This window comes from Dreissena polymorpha, chromosome 15, assembly GCF_020536995.1.
Source record: "Dreissena polymorpha isolate Duluth1 chromosome 15, UMN_Dpol_1.0, whole genome shotgun sequence".
Classification (NCBI taxonomy): domain Eukaryota; kingdom Metazoa; phylum Mollusca; class Bivalvia; order Myida; family Dreissenidae; genus Dreissena; species Dreissena polymorpha.
Window position 1 is genome coordinate 46,931,515 of NC_068369.1, and position 8,168 is coordinate 46,939,682.

The 8,168-nt window shown below is 32.0% G+C and overlaps 1 long non-coding RNA gene across 1 annotated transcript; it reads right to left on the reverse strand.

Annotated features, from left to right (window-relative positions):
• Window positions 1-884: 884 nt before the first annotated feature.
• On the reverse strand, window positions 885-5,803 carry LOC127861041 (uncharacterized). Its single transcript, XR_008040051.1, has 3 exons — window positions 5,718-5,803; window positions 1,524-1,655; window positions 885-924 (listed from the first exon to the last, which is right to left on the reverse strand). It is a non-coding gene; the product is annotated as an uncharacterized LOC127861041 (long non-coding RNA).
• Window positions 5,804-8,168: the final 2,365 nt, after the last annotated feature.

The window sequence follows — 8,168 nt, forward strand, 5'->3', positions numbered from 1 at the left end:
GAAATATATCAATATCAGATGCACTACGCTACGTCAATTAATGGCTTCCTGCTGCTTTTGTGCAAACTTTATTTCTAGCATCTAGATACGGGTACCATCGACCCGTGTTTTAGGCCAATAGAAATTATGCAAGTATCGTTCAATTGTATAGGCTGATTTTCTGATATTAAACGTAAAATATTCAAGAAGAAATAACGCCTGCGACGATTTTAAAAGGTTATATGTAAGAAAATAGAATGGATGCATGTATAAAATAGAACTCTTCGTGATTCGCCAGCGCTGGTGATTTACCTATATGTACATTCGAAACAAAACCTGACTTAAAATCGTATGTATCATTTTATGTTATGGCCTAATACTTTAACGGAAAACACGTATACTAATTTGGTAGAATATCGAAAAGACACGAAATACTTATAGAAGTATCGTGCATCACAACAATCACATGCGATCTAGTTAAATTTCATGTATGTTTCTATATCACAGTACGCAGTTCAGCTTGATGTAGCACGTGTGTATAATGCTATAATGCTATGCTTTATTTGTATTGATATTGAAGTTAGAGTTGATGTCGAGCGAAAACAGTTTTAGTAGTTGTTAGTGGTGCACTTTTAAGCGAGTAAAATAGCAATAGTAATTAATCGGTAAGTGTGTGTATGATGAACAACTCCGAAAATTCATATTTTCTTCTTCTACGAAAATTAATATAATGTACTCTATTTGTTCGTCCATTGTTTGCGAAATAACGTAATGACTGAAAAATGCAAACAGAACATCATGATTTGAAATTCACTGGCAATAATACGGTATTTTAAAATGTGTACTGCGGAAATGAATCTTTGTTTAGCATGGACGAGTAAAAATTACACATATAAATAACTTTACCTTTGACTCAAAAAGTTTCGGCAACCCATCACTAGCATTCTGAAATAGCAAAATAAAAACGTACATAACCTTTTCAAGATTTAATATTGTTTCACTGGCTTTTATATAACTTTAGCCTTCTTAAACCTTAAGTTTTGCTGGATAAAGATGAGATGTTTAGAAAGTGCGATATAGAAGTTGGAATTTGAATAGGCAACCGGCGATGTTCACAATGTCATGATAGTAGAGATTCTACATTCACGTGACCTGCACATAGATTGGATATAAGTTTTTACATTTGGCTAATGCTGTTTCACTACCAGAATCTTAAGTATAAAAATTCGATTTTATGTGTTCTAGTTCGTTTTTGCTTTTCCAGGTTCTAACAAGAGAATTAAAGTGTCAGACGCAAGAAAAAAAAAACACGTGTTCACTTAGCACTGGCAAATTTTAAATAATATACAACATATATTGGTCTGCCATAAAATTGTATTCCTTATTTAGTGGTGAATGTATGGCATTGATAAACAATACAGGCTAATTTCAATTGATGCATACGTTTGTTGTAGTATAATAAAGTATCACGAAAGCGAATATAAAATAAATTAAAAATAAAAAGTACGCATAACTATCAGCCATTGAATTTAAGTTCAACTTACACAGAATGTTTCGTATTGCCGAGCATCTATCCAGGCTGAATCCATGTCGACATTCAGTTGAACTAACGCTTCGACAACTTCTACATCATTGCGACTCAAAAAATAATTTAAGGTGAATGCGATATCATAACTCTGTAAAACACAAAATAAAAACGAGTGTTTAAGTTTTGTAACCAAAACGTACAAATATATGTTCCTGAGTTTCCAGTCAATCAACTCAAAGCAAACGTAGATATTTTGTTACACACATCCAATTAATGTGTGATGTTGTCATTTTAGGATTAAAACTTTATTAATGTTCTGAGCAATTATACTTTTACTGTAAACTATATATAAAGGTATGTGATTCCTATCAAATAACTGACTATTATTTGGATTGAGCAGAATGGGTCTATGAGTACAGAAAAATGTAACTGTGTCAAGGGTGAGAATCACGATGGTTCACCGGATCGGTATTTAAGTTTATGTTTTGTATTGTTTTTAGAAACAAATGTTACTAGGCATAAAAATACGTCGCATGAAGTATAAAGCTGTATATTCTGATGCTGCAAGAGCTTCAATTTGTGTAGGTTTTTGTGTATTTACTCGTTTTCAACCTATTTAGTCATACCTTGTGTGCAAGTGTCATCCCTTCACAGGTTATATCGATTGTTGTGTTTATTTGTTAACTAACGATTCAACTATGCATTGGTATGACACCGATATGTATTGTTGCAAATTGAGTTGATGTTTTATCAATGACCTTAACATCTATAATGACTAATATACTGAACAATAGGCTTTTAAAATATTTCATAATAAATATTGATATCAATACATAGCTGTTAGATGTGCGCACATAAATTCCTCTACACAGCTGAGATATAATTTATCTCATTAACGCATTGCTTCTCACTCCGTGTTTTTTTTGCAATAACAAGTGTCATGTAACTTAACTATTACCAACTAAGATATGAAAAACATATCCATATAATTGATATCTAACATTGGATACCTATTATTTTTCCACGAAATAATAATTATAAAGTTTAATTCTCATGTACGTAGATAAGGTAGCTTTGTCTTCTAAGTTCGTTATCCAATGTGAAATATGGGAACTAGCTGTATTCATGTTTATTCATAACATAACGTTGTTGCTGAAGATGACCGATATTAATACCATCATTAAATTGACGTTTAATGGACTCAACTCCAATGTAGTATGTATACTGGTTATGTATGCATGTAAGTGGATTAAAAATGTGGTGTTTTTTAAGTCTGTGCTCAGACGGGTATATCTTCGGTAGTTTCACCAACATCCAGAGTTATCTTTATAACAGTGTGTATTACCCCTGTAAATAATATTTATATATAATAGCAATACAAAGTCACGCACGTCAATTAATTATTTATTTCTATTCTGAGATTAAAAACCACACCTTAATGATGAATGTTTATGGACCTAAGCGGTAACTGTATTGCATATGTGTGTGTAGTTGACCAAACAGGAAAGAAACATATAAATGGACGATTGTCTATGCCCGCGGAAAACCGGTTTAGCGCCACTGAGGGCCGGGAAAACAAACAACAAAGCGGTTCGTCAGATCAGAGCATGTTAAAGCAAGATTTTAATAAAAGTGCATTATATGATATATTGAACCACAAATTTTATGAACTGAGCTTCATCCGGGACGAGAAAGTGAATAACAGTTTAATTGTTGTACATATGCAAATTGCAAAAAGCACGCGTCAACATCAATGAACAGCTTACTGAAGATGCATTTACCACAAATGCTCAGTCTGATTTTATAGACTCTTGCATATACATCGATCGATATCAAAGCCAGATCAAGACGGAAAAAAATATATTATTAAGGGGGTTTATTTAGGACTATGGAGAAAACTGCGCCTAAATAAGCTTAGACTTTTTGAAGAAAAATGATAATTACAATTTCAGACTTATTGAATAACCCATTGTATTGACCCTAGTTATGTTAACTTTGCTCGTGCACTGAACACTGTCACAAACATCCGCGCCATACCCATCTCAACAGACAAAATTAAGTGTATTTTAATAATAACGGTACCGTTGAAGCAATCATGAACACTGATAAAAGTCTTAGGAACACCAATTTATCAATCGATTTTCCCCTGAAATTCAAGATACTAGATGGCATCTTTGGTCTAAATATAAATTTATGAAAGAGCAAAATCCAAGATCATAGGTTCAAATAGTGTATCCGGCGAAATTAATACATGACGGGCATATAGTAAATGATGCATTACCAGAATTGGACACGTACATAAGATACCACCGGCTGTTAAAATGATCGAAATCGGACGCTTGAAGCCTACATTTAACCTGTCATGTCTAGGATTATGCCAAAGCTTGTCGCAGTTAATACTTCTCACTATAATAATCATCTTCACATCCGGGTTCAATGACGTTTTGATCGAAATTTGCAAATAACAGACGAGTACACAAACATTTTGTAATAATGTATCGTATAACAAAATTGACAAAGGGCCATAGTTTTTCAAAACTATTTTATTTGCGACAACCTTCTTACCAAAGTTATACAGCACGTATTGTTTGAACAACATTTACACAATATTTGAAGCTGAATTGAAAACAATACTTTCTACAACTAAATTTCATGTAATGAAAAAGGGCCATAATTGTACCAACGATGGTCGCATACACAATGTATTTCTATTCATTCATGTAGAAAGTAAGGTCATTCAGCTATAAACGAAGAGTAATATACAAACTTTTTGGGGATTTTCGAACGTAGATACTCACGTTCAATGCTGAATGTAACAATACACTACGCAGTTCATTTGTATTAGTATATATCAAATGAAAAGAGCTTATGAAATCTGTTAAATTTAATAATAATGACTATTATACTCAAACTCGATTTACAAAGTAAAACGTGTGTATGCTTTATGCTCGCGGAACATTCAATCGCAGGAGAAGTTAATATTACTAAAGGTAATTGTAAAACTGCGGTTGACAATAACTTCGTTTCGAATTTCAAGTTTTCGATTCCTCTAGATATCACAATGAAACTATACTACAACATTGGGGTTGTGAACGCGTGCGTTATTAACCGTTGTTGTTGCAAAATAAAGCGCCACTTCAATTTATTGCGTTAAAGATGCGACATACAGCGTACGAAGGTTATGCGACATTGAGTATTGCTACCGACATTTAGCTTTAACCATGCGACATTAAAAGTCGGTGCGACATTTTACGTTACTACTCATAATGCAATTTTCAGACAGCGTTAACCCAAAGTAAAAGTTCAAAACACGTAGGTATATAAAGATTAAAAATTAGTACTTGTAATTCTCAAACTGACTATTAACATCAAGAATCGAGTTGCATAAGTTATCTTTGTAAAAGTGACCTTTAACATACTAAACCTAAAGTCAAAATGGGTCTGAACAAATCAAAAATGAAAGCTTAACAATGACAAGGTATGAATATTCTGATAAAAACTAAGTGTAACTGCGGACTTACCTACGGACATATATGGCATATGGATATTATCTACCCATCTGATGGGAGAAATCATCATATAGTTTTAAGCGGCGTTACTAGCTATTGTCAATATAATGTATTCCATTTAAATATTCACTTTGATTTATGAATATTCTTCATCCAATAGAACTTGATTATTATAAAATGTTTATCTTTTTATGTATCATAAATGCTAACGTACCCGTGCAAGTTACAAGAAATGCATTATTAAAGTCTCTGTCTTTGACGAAAACAATTAATATATGCTCACATAGCATCAGTTCTAATGAAAGAAAAATATTCAATTTAAGTGAACACTATCTTGTTGACAAATGATGTCTATGTAAGACAGGAATTGTTTGGAATAAAATAAGAATGGATTGAAATTGCGAATATACGTGGGTACCTAGTCAATTTATTCCCAAGGAATCATGAGCTAACGTATGTATAGAAACATTATTAGTCACACTCGCCAAACTTCATTATCAGTTACATTTTTACATAATCGTGTTTGTATTTCGATCGGTTATATATCCTCAGAATCAGTGCATTCAGTGAATTTTCTCTCGTGTGTTTGGACGGTTTCTTCAACGCATTGTTTTAAACTTAAAGCGTAAAATTATATCTTAAACCTGTATATCCTTTTCACAAGGGTACATTATACTAGCATCCGTAAATATTATACTTACATCCATTCGATTTCCATCTGCACAGACCAGTCGCTTGAGAATGACAGCTTCTTCATGATCGTAAATAGCCCATTCCAAGATATTCGTTTTAACTTTAACTGAACTAGCTATCAATAAAGAATCACATAATTCGATTAACATTCGTTACATCATTTCACTCAAAATTGCGAACATTTCCAAATAAAACATAGCAAATGCATCGGGATATTGGATATGTACATGCTTACTAGACATTGATTATGTTTATAAAAATGTGTTCGCTTCATTCTAGAAATTCAATAATAATTTAGAAATGCTAATGATTATTGAGTTAGGTACATGAATATTATGTGTGGGATATCGTTGTATACTGGTAACTCACAGGGATCTTTATAAACAATACGGGTTTAATGGCTTCAGTGCGCACATGTTCATTAATAAGCAAAAAACTTGTGAAAACTGTCACTATAATTTTATACCATTGAATACATACAGTTAAACTTATGACATGTTTTATAGGTTATAAATTGTGAGGTTATTTTGCAGCTACACATTGGTAATTCTGAATGAGTATGGGTCATTTTCATGGTTCTGGAGCACTTATCACTTATTCGGCATTAAACAGCGTATCCTAAAGCGGTGACCGATATGTGTTATGTGCTATGTTAAAGAAATAAAATTTGATTAATGTGATTCCAATGAAAATAAACATTTAAAACACCAAACAGTTTTTACAAAGGACTTGTAAAGAAAAAAAAAGTTTATATGATGATTAATAATGTCTCAATTTAGAAAGTGCGAGGTTGTCAAATGCTAGTTAGTTCTATATCGAAAAATGTAAAAGGGAAATGCTGTCAACAACAGTGAAAATTATCAATCGTGCAAAGATTTTTTAGATTATTTTAAATCTGTTAAATACCCTGATTTGCATTATTATAAGCAAGACAAATACATTTTGGATTTTAATGACAGATAAATGAAAGGGGATATAGATCGTATGTTTGAAAATTTAAATTTGCCATTTACATGTACACCATTAAACAAAGGTAAGGCAGCGGGACTTATGTATAAGTTCAGTATTTGTTTTAGTATGGAACTTACTCTGATACGTTTTAAGAGCGGTATATGACTTGTTTAACAGTCTCCTTTTGAAGGAGCACTTTCCTGATTATTGATCGGATGGATAGATTGTTCCTTTACATAAAAATGTAGAAAAAGACTATGTCAATTATTATAAGGACATTACGCTGCTTAGTACTTTTGTTGACAAAACTGATAAATAGTTGATTAGATATTTGGACTGATACATATTATGTATTTATTGAAGATCATGCTGGTTTGAGAAAAACATGGGTACTGTAGACACTAATTGTATCCACCATTTTGTAATTAACCATTTGTCACAGAATTATAAAACGTAATATGTTGAATATGTGGACTACACTTAAGCGTTCGATTTTGTTGATAAGAGATATCATTTTGTAGAAACTAATCAACCTTGGGTTAAGAGGACACATGCTTAACATAATTAAAGCTTTGTATAGAAATGGAAAATTAAGGGTAAATATGGGCAATATATGATGCACGGCTTTAATGGCATATATTTAGGTATGCTGAAATTATTTTAATACTTTATGCGGATGATATTGGTATAATGGCAGAAATTGAAGATAAGTTGAAAAAAGGGTTTGTTTTTAGAACAATACTGTGATAGATGGCAACTAAATGCAAGATCATCGAAGACGAAAATAATGATTTTTAAGAAAGGTGGTTAATTAAGAAAAAAATACAATTCCTTTAGATGAACTATCGGAAATTCACAGTAATTCAGATTGTCAGTAACTCAGTTATGTGGGTCTTGTTTTTACAACCTGAGGATCGATGAAATCAACCTTTGAAATTCTGTCAAGTCAGACATCAAAGCGCACTTATAATATAAACGCTTGTATGTGAAAAAACCCTACAATATCTGATAAATGTAAACTTGACTTATTTAATAGGCTCCCATTGCCCATTTTGCATAATGCGTCAGAGGTGTATGTTTGTATATGAAAATGTACTATACTTGTATACAACTTACTAGTAACTTGATCATTCGTTTGTTGAATACAAAACATTTGTATGCTGTATACTCATGGACAATTGTCTATTGTATCGTTTAACAACAATAAAGGCAATCGTCATATTTGATATTATTCATAGACTATGCTAATAGCGAGTACATTCTAAAGAACTGCAGATACACTATTACACATGTACACGTTTAACACCATTAGATAAAATACATTTATATGTATTTTAATCAGACATTTTTGACACCAGATGTAACCGTCTATTAACGACCGAAAGTATCATTAAAAAGTATCAACCTATTTGAATTGTTAAAAAAACGCTATTGTATATTAACATATTAACATGCAAACTAACAATAGATTGTGTATTGTACGGAGGTGAACAAACGCTATAAATTAT